Source organism: Panthera uncia, assembly GCF_023721935.1.
Source record: "Panthera uncia isolate 11264 chromosome A1 unlocalized genomic scaffold, Puncia_PCG_1.0 HiC_scaffold_17, whole genome shotgun sequence".
NCBI classification, from domain to species: Eukaryota; Metazoa; Chordata; class Mammalia; order Carnivora; family Felidae; genus Panthera; species Panthera uncia.
This window is the reverse complement of record NW_026057577.1, coordinates 52,786,797-52,797,795: the sequence shown is the minus strand read 5'-3', so window position 1 is coordinate 52,797,795 and position 10,999 is coordinate 52,786,797. Positions and strand designations below refer to the sequence as shown.

The 10,999-nt window shown below is 35.9% G+C and overlaps 1 protein-coding gene across 5 annotated transcripts in view; it reads right to left on the bottom strand.

Annotated features, from left to right (window-relative positions):
* Window positions 1-5,450: 5,450 nt before the first annotated feature.
* The window catches only part of TNPO1 (transportin 1), a 93,587-nt gene continuing 88,038 nt past the window's right edge, over window positions 5,451-10,999 (bottom strand). For 4 of the 5 annotated variants that reach the window (XM_049649617.1, XM_049649620.1, XM_049649619.1 and 1 more), the window contains one exon: window positions 5,451-10,293. The gene's annotated coding sequence lies outside the window, so the exon portion shown is untranslated. The remainder of the gene's footprint in view (window positions 10,294-10,999) is intronic. The other variant, XR_007461771.1, reaches the window with a different exon arrangement.

The window sequence follows — 10,999 nt, the reverse complement described above, 5'->3', positions numbered from 1 at the left end:
GCAGACTGAGCCACCCAGTTGCCCCAGTACCACTTTAAAAAAAAAGAGAGATTTTAAGTAATCTCTACATCCTATGTGGGGCTCGAACTTAAAATCCCGAGATCAAGAGCCACATGCTCTACAGACTGAACCACCCAGGCACCCCTGCTCAGTACTACTTTTAAAATTCGTCCATTGTGTGGAACATTTCGACTGTTCCTTTTTTAATTTTTACAATTACAAAGCTGATATGAACATCTTTGTAGGTTTCCTAGCACATACATGGAGTTATTCTAAGGGATAGTCGTAGAATTGTTGAGTCTTAGCATCTACAAATGTTCAACTTTACTAGGTAATGGCAAATTGTTTTGCTAATTAGTTGTATTAAATCAGTACTGTGAGAGTTCCTGTTCGTCTGTTGTGGTATTTTCAATTTTTGCTCATTCAGGAATGTGAAAAGACGTGTGGCATCTTGCCATTATGGGCTATCATATAAGTTAAATACTTAGGGGAGGATTTATAAGCCAAAGGATATACATATTTTAAATTTTGATATTTCTAAATTTCCCTTCATATCATATGAATTTCACTCCTGCTAGCAGTGCACAAATTCCTGTTTCTGTACTCCACAGGGAAGAGTGCACCGTCACCACGGCTTTCTAACTTTCGTCAATGTGAAAGCAACTCAAGTATGAATTTCAGTTGACGGAGTTGAATATATGTATTAAACTGTATTTAGCCTTCTGTGAACTATTAATATCCTACTGAGCTGCCTTACTGACTTGTCTTTGTAAGTTAAGGAAATTCACCATTTTCTGTGAAAGGAGCTGCAAAGTTTCCTCCAGGTTTTTACTCTGCCATGCAGAATTTTTAGGCTTGTTAAAGAATCTCCTCTTTCAAGACTTTTGAGGTATCATACCTAGAAATGCCTTCCCTGTGCTAAGGAAAAAAAAAAAAAAAAAATATATATATATATATATATATAATAAAATTTAAGGTTTCAACTTAGACCTAGCATTTTCTTAGTATGAGATAGGAATATTTTTTTTTTGCACCGATGTCTACCCAGATTTGCCAACACTTGTCAAATTCATCTTTTTTCACTTATCATATACTAGTTTCATGTATATTTAGATGTTTCTGGATTTAGTTCTTTTGAGCTATCTGTTCATGAAGCAGTTCTTAATTTCTGAAGCCATAATTTGAAAAGAAAATATCTGAATGAGATTGCCCCATACTTAACTACCTTTCTCTCATAATTTCTCTGGCATCCATCTCTTGCTTTTGCACATGAACTCTGGGCTAATCATATCTTAAATAAAAAACTGGCTGCTAATCTTGTGGGGAAGTTTTTAACTTTAGACACTACAAGCTGCTAATCATTTAGGGAAGTTCTCTATCTCTGGCCACTTTGGGCTGCTCACTCTTCACAAGCTTCCACATTTCTTGAACAATTTAGTTTCTAGAACATAAAACTACCTTGCCTTGAGGGAAAGGAAAACCTACATGCTTTCAACCCTTGGAGGAAGAGAGCTCCTATTCTGAGTCTTCCAGAGCCCTAAGTTTGTCAAAATGACCTCTGTTGTGCTAAATGCAAAGTAAATTCTTGTTCTGTTCATCAGAATACCATGCTCCCTTATAGTTTTATCAATTCTTTTTTTTTTTTTTTTAAAGTTTTTAATTTATTTTTTTTGGGACAGAGAGAGACAGAGCATGAACGGGGGAGGGGCAGAGAGAGAGGGAGACACAGAATCGGAAACAGGCTCCAGGCTCCGAGCCATCAGCCCAGAGCCTGACGCGGGGCTCGAACTCACGGACCGCGAGATCGTGACCTGGCTGAAGTCGGACGCTTAACCGACTGCGCCACCCAGGCGCCCCAGTTTTATCAATTCTTAAGACTTGTGTTGGAGTGTCTCTTTCCTTTTTTTCTCCTAGTCCTCTAATGATGTTCATTCAGTTTCATGGTTTGAAGCACCATTTATACACTCTCAGTTTTTTTGCATTCGTTAGCCAGGTTATCTCCGCGGACCTCCAACTGCCTACTCTACTTCTCCCCCCGCCCCACCACCCATGGATGTCTCAACCCAAATACTGGATTATTTCTATTCTAATTACGGACACTTCCATTCTTCCAGCTGCTCAAGTCAGACCAAGCCCTAAGAGTTCTCTTGATTTCTTCCCTCACACAACCCATCCTCATGTTGGCAAATCTGGATTCCTCCTTTAAAATACAGCCGGGTAGGGGCGCCTGGGTGGTGCAGTCGGTTAAGCGTCCGACTTCAGCCAGGTCACGATCTCGCGGTCCGTGAGTTCGAGCCCCGCGTCAGGCTCTGGGCTGATGGCTCGGAGCCTGGAGCCTGTTTCCGATTCTGTGTCTCCCTCTCTCTCTGCCCCTTCCCCGTTCATGCTCTGTCTCTCTCTGTCCCAAAAATAAATTAAAAAAATGTTGAAAAAAAAAAAATACAGCCAGGTAATCCAACCATGGTTCCTTACTTCACAAGTGCAAAACTGACCTATACCATTGGGCCTTCAGTTACCTCTTGGATCATATCTAACTACTCTTCTCCCTTGCACCCAGTGCTGGAGCTACACCCTTCTCATTTGCATGCAAAACATACCAAACCTATTACTGTCTCAAGGTATTGGTCTTTCTTGCCCCCTTTACTTTTAAATACTCATTCCCAGACATCTATGGGCTGGCTCCTTCAAGTTTTTGCTCAAGTGACACCCTTTAGACTTTCCTCTATCTCCCCTCATCTCATTAAAAATAGCAAGCCTCATTCCGACCATCAATACCTTTCATCTGCTTTTTCTCCCTGGCACTTGCCACCATGTAACTCACTTATTTGCCTTCCTACAAGAGAATCTAAGTTCCATGAAACCAGGGAATGTGCCTGTGACAGAAGACTTAGACAAATGTTAAATATGTAACATGAAGATGAATTTTGTATATAAAATTTCCTAAAGTTAGAAAACCTTGCTATTAAATTGTAATTCACAGCATACAACATCATTCACTGAAATTGCTGCTGGGTATGAAAATTAGAACTTTATCTGAAAGGAAACTGGGCTGCAGTTGTCTCCTTTAGATACGGCAATTCCACTAAAAACAAAAAAATCACTGCAGGCATACGAACATTTCAGCACAGGGACATTCATCGCAACTTTTTTTTTTTTTTTTTAAAGTAGGCTCCACACCCAACATGGAGCCCAATGCAGGGCTTGAATTCACCATCCTGAGATCAAGACCTGAGCTGAGATCAAGAGTCAGACACTTTAACCAACAGCCATCTACCCAGGTGCCCCACAACTTTATTTCTAAGAGTGAAAAATGAGAACTTCTGAATGTCCAAAAGTAGTAAGATGGTTGTAAAACTGTTCATGGAAAGAGTGTAGCTATCATGTCAATGTGTATTAACAGGTAAATTTGGATACTAAAAGCAATGCACCAATTCACTATCTTCCTAGGTGCACAGAAATGGTCAATTATTAAATTGTTTAATGAAGTTCTTCAAAAGGCTTGAAAAAGAATACTTGGAACTGAAAACAGTGTCAGAGAAAGATCATTATAAGAGGCATAGAATGAATCACATTAACGGCTAGCAGAAAAACCTTAAGGTTCTTAGTATACCAATTTCCCCAGGAGCGCTACTGCCAATGGTTTAGAAATGGTGTTGAATTTCTGAACTGTAATTTGCAATTGTGTTGAACTGGAAATCAATGTGGATGTTTCAAGAGGTTGTCTTACATCCAGTTAACATGACTCTGAGATTAAGGATTACAAAATGACAGTCACAGCTTCAGTTTCTAGATTCAACTGTATGGTAAAGAACAAGTCCAAACTCAAGAGCTGTCTAGTTCAAAAGCTTCTTTTCCAATCACTCCTAAAGAATCATAGGTAACCTACTTAAAACAACATGTATTATGAAGTAATCACAAGATAAAAATGCCCATCAGTTAAAAAAAGAAGGATCAAGTGAAAACATCCTAACATTTGTATTTTAGTTTCACAAAAATATTAAAAGACTTACCAAAAAACCCAAAAGTTTTTACTTTCAGGCACAGTTTCTTTGAGATTATAGCAGCAAATCAGGATCTTGAATGACCAATAATTAGGCTGCCTTTGAGTATTTTCTCCCACAATCTAAGTCCTAAACCCTGGAATCTCGCCTTAATAGGACACACATCCATACACATTCATGCAATCTATCCTCACGATGTTTTATTCAGGACTTCATCTTTTCAATTCCTTTTGCAGAGCACTATTTTTCCCTCCTCGTCCACAAAAAGCTGAACCTAGAATCTGTTTAGAAAATACACCAACAATAGCAGTTAAATTAAAATGTGGGACAAATATTTTTACTGAACTATAAAAATAAAAAATACTTCAATTTAAAAATGGTTGCCAAACAAGAGTGCACTATATGTAAGCTAAGAAAAAAACCTGAAACAAACAAAAATCCCCAAACAACAAAAAACAACACAACAAGACTGATCTGGACCCAAAATGGGGGGTAGGGAGGGAAAGAAAGCTCATTTCCTTTCATTAAAAATCAGAGTGAAACATCTATAGTTAAACAACTTTATTAACATAGTCAAGCAGTGATTAACATTCACATCTATTATGTCACATCATACAAATGTAAATACAAAATTACTACAGTACAATATATATTCTCTGCATGATCCAAAATATTTGGTGGCCCCAAAAAACTCTCTTTAAAATTCAGCAGCTTATCAAAAATTAAAACCATATTCTATTTAAAATGAAGATCTGTTAGCACAGAGTTAGACTTCAAGAAATATCAATTTAGTACAGTTTGAGAAGTTGCAGGAGGATCTATTTGAAGGACACATTCTAACATAGTGTGGCAGGTACAGGAAACATCAGATTTAAAGCTTTTAAGCATAACTCATACAACCTAAGTTGTCAGCAGAAAGATCCAGTTATTTATAACTAACGCTAAAACTACTAAATTATTGCACCCAATGTTAACATGAATATTAATTGTAAAACTGCTTTATAATATGAAGTGAAGTCATTAACCACGTTTAAACATCTCCTCACAGATGATCATCTACTAAGTAAAATTAATTATACAGTATTGTCTAATTATTATCTCCATAGAAATCATCCAATCTTAATTTGGTTATATATCCACACAGGAAAACATCAGTAAGGTAATATGGGGAAAGTACAGCGAAACCCCTTTATGAGGCTGGTATTAGGAGGGGACAAACACTGCCTTACAGGCTAACCATGTTATAGTAGGCTTTGAGGAAGATAATTAGACTTGCAAAATAGCTAATTCTGCATAATACCAAGCCATAGTAAAAGAGGATTCTATGGTACATGAACAAAAATTTCAACAAAAGGGAAAATACTATTTTCCTAATTAGGGATACAGTGCTTGGCAAAAAGATTTGGTTTGGTTTTAAAATGTACAAGAGGTGAGAAAAAAAAAAATCACCATTTTAACTTCCCTTAAAATCATGCATACAGTTTTTTTAAAAACACAATACATTCTGGGATACAAATCACAATAAACAGTTGCTATTAATTTAAATGTATACCTTAAAAATTAACATGTATAAGAATTAGGAATAAAGGTAAAGAATCCTCTACATATAAGTAATACCAATGGGGGAAAGGTCTAAATTAAGACTGAAAAAATTCGTCACAAGTCACCTGGAAAGTGTACAAGTGAATGAAAACTTTTATGCAAAATTTAATTTTAAGAGGCATTAGAAATATCTCCGTATTTAATACAGTATGAAGTCTACTAAGTATACAATGCTCTTGCATGGTATTATTACTAGATGATATTGTTACACAGCTCTTTATCGATCTGATTTTTCACCTAGATTATCCCTTAATCTGAAGACCCTAGTTTTTAAGATTTCAATGCCTACACTTCAGTAACAGTACTAGTAGCAACAGTTAGTGTTTTCCCCCTTGTAATATTTGCAAAAATAACTCAATAAGCAAAGCTGTATTTTAAAGTACTACTAAAGAAGGATTTAAATTGCAGTTACGCATGGTACACTCTTCTCTTGGGAAGAATGTCTTTTGCACCGTTATCTGTTAATACATTCAATATGAATAATATAGATTAATTATATGAAACAAAAAAACCACTTTTTTCTTTATGGCAAAGGATTTAAAGTTAAATTTAGACTAAAGAGCTTAAGATATAATTAGTTTAATTCTGGCATCTCAGCTATGCAGGGTAATTCAGTACAGGACAGAAAAACCCCTTTTCCTATCTTGAGGGTTTGGAGAAAAGGAGGACCAAATTGAATTCACTTTCAAGGTAAACCTGCATGCAAAAGGCTTGCCAGGAGGGATCTATACCACCCTAGTCTGCTAGAGTAAGGATTGGAAAATCTGACTAAATGCGAAGATTCTTCATGAAATACACTAAAAAACAAACTAAGTACGATGAACCTTTATAGCATATGTCACCAAAGCAAAAAGGATACAAGAGTATTCACCTGAGATAAAACTTGTATCTGAATATTTCATAACTGAGTAGACAAAGCATTTCAAGAGAGGAAAAGTCAGTTCAAATTATTTTAAAATATACATCTGATCCTATTTTACAATATATGCAATTTAAGCAATTCAGATCAATGAAAAAGTCTTAACAAAAAAAATCACAGTGTTTATCAATATGTTAATTACAAAATGTATGCTACTTCTTTCGTTTTTAAGATGTAATGGCTTGGTTAAGTGTCTTAAAATCTATTCTTCTGAAACCTAACTTGCGTCACAAATCAAGTAGCAATAATGTAAAGCATCAGAACTGGCTCTTAAAGATTATTTACATGTTGATTATTTGGGAAATAACCAACTAAAAAATATAAAAAAGTGATTTTTTTTTACACGGTATGAAGTTATTAAAGAGATTAGACAATACAAAAAGCAAAATTCTTTCCTGAATAAATGAATTCTGTGGCACTAAGTTCACTTGCTAATGAACCGACTACAACACTGAACTGCCAAACATGCATTTAAATTATATTAAATACACTTTCTGTTTCCAACTTAGGTTGATCAGCAGCTTTTGTTCTGTTAGAATCCTTCAAAGAGAGAAGCTCGAACAGGAAAAAGAAGGCATATATAAAACAGTAAACACTGACCTCCTGAGGTTCCTACAACATAAAAATATTCAAGTAGAAAATCTACATCACTTAGCAGCGGCTATTTCTGTAGTTGAGCACACTAACAGCACTTTAGTGTGGAAGGAGCAGATGAAGTAAGCCGTGCTTTAAGCATGCCAAGAGGCAGAAACACTGGAATGTAACAAAGACAAACACGATTTCATAGACATTCAGTCAACATTCAAAACTATTAAGACTACACCACAAGAATTAAGTTGCTTTATATATATCCCATGATGTATTAAGTTTTAACAGAATAATAAATGCTAAATCAGAGCTTACCTCAAAGAGAACTTAAATGGCTTCTGCAAATTCCTAGGCTATACTACGTATCTGAAATATAAATTAGGGAGAAACAATAACCTCAAGGGCAGAAAAGCACAAAAAACCCAACCCAATCTCAGGTTGCCAATCGTATTTCCTTAATTTGACTATTTTTAAATTAAATTTCCTTTAAATTTAAAACAGGTTAAGTGACTACAAAAATGGGCACACTCCGTCTTACATATCTGCTTAATTAAAAACCAATTTTTAATCAAAGAGGTAACAAATTGCTTTTCAGTCAGTGTGGAATTGTCAATCACAGGTCCAGATAATTTTACGGAGGGTTGTTTTTATAGGTTTGTTTTAAAGTGTTTAGGGAAGAATTTTGCCATTTCTTTCAATCTATATTTTACTTCTTCCAGAATACTAAAATATCTCCAACACTAAATTCTAAGAAGTATTTGACAAACTACAGAGTGTCACTAGGATTTAAGGATAAAATGGCTATACTAATCAGGTTTTGAAGACTGAAGCAAAATTGGAGCTCCCAATGAAGCAAGATACTAGAAAGCAAAATGCTACATACCCTTTGGATCCAACTTTATAATTAAAAAAAAACAAAAAAACAAACTGGACATTTGTAAAATAGGACTTAATTTTGGGCTCTACAGACTGAAATTTGCAAAGCCAAAGTAGAGGGAAAAAGGTGAAAGAACATGTTTAAAAAAATACACACATATACACACACACACACGCACACACACACGCACACACACACACACAGTAACAAAAACCTTTCTGCATGCTACCATGCATTTGAAGTTGTTTGAAACGGTATTTTTAAATTCACACGCATACAGCTCAAACTTCAGTGCAATGGCTGTATCATTCAACACCTTTAGAAGAACAGAACCATGCAAAGAGGAGCAACTGCTTATAAAAATGGTTATTCAGGATTTATTCTGCAATGCAAAGGTGACAAACTAAAATATAAAAAGGTTGTTATGGCTTAACATTTTTGTTGCAGATTAAATATGCAGCATTGAAAAATGGAAAGGTGTGGCTTCATCTCTGACCAGCAGAGTTAAAAAGAAAAATCTCTCCATTTTCCTTCATCATCATGGGATACACTGTTCAGGCAATCCAAATTAATAAAGACTTGCACTTTCATATGGACACAAGATCAAGTGTACCAGTTAGGTTTTCACATTCACAGTATATAAGAAAATACACATGGAAGGAAAAGTAAAGGGTTAACTTAACAAGGATTTATTCACAGGAATACATGTAAGTAGAGAAAAATAACAGAAAAGCTAAACAAATGAAATGAAGAGGATCCAAACCAACTTTCACTCTGTAGCTTTTTACTTGCACCCTGTGTGCATCTGTCTAGGGCACAGAGGGCCACCAACATGCGCCAATACAGTGTAGGAACCCTGCATTACATCCATTAACTTAAACATCTTTAAGATCATGCTTTGAACAAAAAAAGAAAGCTTAGAAGGCAATATGTTGAGTGGGAATAAACATTGAGATATAGCAATCATGTCTTCAACTTCTACAATTGTCTTTATGTGCCAACTAACATTTATGCAGCCTCTTACAGATCTTTTACCATGTATTTTATGTTTTAGAAGTTTTGATAAAATCACTAGTAGTATATAACCATGCAGAAAGCACATCACACTGACAGCACGGAGGCAAAGATTTTGCACAGGTATATCAGCTTTCCACATTGTGCAGGTTACACACAATACAATATCAATCTTACTCCTAACGAGATCCTAAAAAGATATTTCAAGGCCTAGCTGTAAACTACAGTACTTTATATCTATATTCTTAATAAAAATAAAAAATCCACAAATCTTAAAAAGGAATTTTAAATGCAGGGCTATATTGAATTGGTAAACTGCAACACACACTGGCGCACCAGAGGTAAATGAATACCAATCTCACTCTATGTGATGCAAGCATGCTACTTCCCCACTAATTTAAAGTACTTTCAATCACTATGAGCCAGAATGCATGCCTGAACCTTAAACTGCACTTTAAAAAGAACGTCTTGGCCTAGAAATTAAATCTAATGAAGTACAACCATCAAATTATATCCACTACATTAATGTTTTAATGCAAAATCAAGATGTCAATCTTTAGTTTGATATGCCCAACCCCATTTATTCCTCCCTCCCTGCCCATCCCACAAAGGTAAAAGGAGTGACTCATTTGGCATTTCACAGGGTGCTTCATTGTTTAAATTTGCTTGGTTTTATTTCCAACTTTTCTGGGGTACCTTAAATTGTAACTTCCAAGAACCTGCTTCTACTATGGGTAGGCAAGCTGATTTTAATTCTATTAGCTTCATTTGTGTAGTTCTTCATCAGCATGCAAAAACAAGGCCCCATCATGTGGGAAAATTTATAAAAATCTTTAAATTAAGAAAAAAAAAAAGCTTCTTTACTGTTTGTAACCCCATTCTTAGGTTTCCTTTATTGTGCGCTATAGAATTTTTCCTCTTTCTTATCCCTATGCATCATTTATGTGGTTCTTGTTTTGGTACAATTCCCCATAATATTCCAGGATGTACTGTTTTGTGAGTAGACTGAATAGGTTTTGTTTTGTTTTTTTGTTTTGTTTTGTTTTTTGTTTTTGCTTCTTCACATCCAGTGCGGAGTTGTAATTGGAGACAGATTTCCACCCACAAAGGCTCCAGATGTTAAAACGTTTCCCAACATCGACTTAATACAGTGACGGCAACACCTCCCTCCCGCCCCTCCCAGTAGGGTTGGGATTGTACTGTATTCCCTACTGGTTTACCCTTCCCCCCTGTAAAGGGTAACATTTTCCCTGGGTGCAGAGGCTCCCTCATAGTCTCCAAGACTGAAGGACCTATAAGAAAAGAAAACAATTTTATATTTTAGCAACTGTTTCTCTTAAAGCCAGTGAAACACATAACTAATCAAGTGAGAGCGCTACTTCTAACTACAGAAAATGACAAACAGGATAAATTGTCTAAGATCATGCCAGTAGTCCATGATAACCCATGTCGCTGCCTTCTCCTATGGCTTTCAACTGTCATCTGCATCAGGTATGAGGAGTGACACCAAGCTGAAGACATGCAGAGAGGTGTGGAACACCTCATACAGATGAAATTTAGATGGCCATCTTGTAGGATGCTATCAATCTAATTCTTTAACACCCTTTGCACAATGGGCCCCAATGGGAATCAGTTATTCCACATGTAACAAGTTGCCTTACCTTCTTCAAAGTCAAATAACAATTGCTTTAAAATAATTCTTTCCTCAGTGAGAATGAATACATGATCTTTTTTTGGGGCCACTATGCCCAATGTTATGCACATGAACATCCAATCCAGGAAAAAATAAAGAAGAATTACTTATTTTTGGTTGTCTGATGTTTTGGCTTAGGAGGCCCTAATGGTGTTTGAACTGTACTAAGGTTACTACATTCAGCAAATACCAAAAAGTAAGTTTTAACACCTGCCTCCTTGATGTTCCTTATTAATAATTCTTCAGGCCCTATCCTGCTCAGTCATTTCCTATGTTCTCAGACCTCTTGATTTTCCTATTAAAGA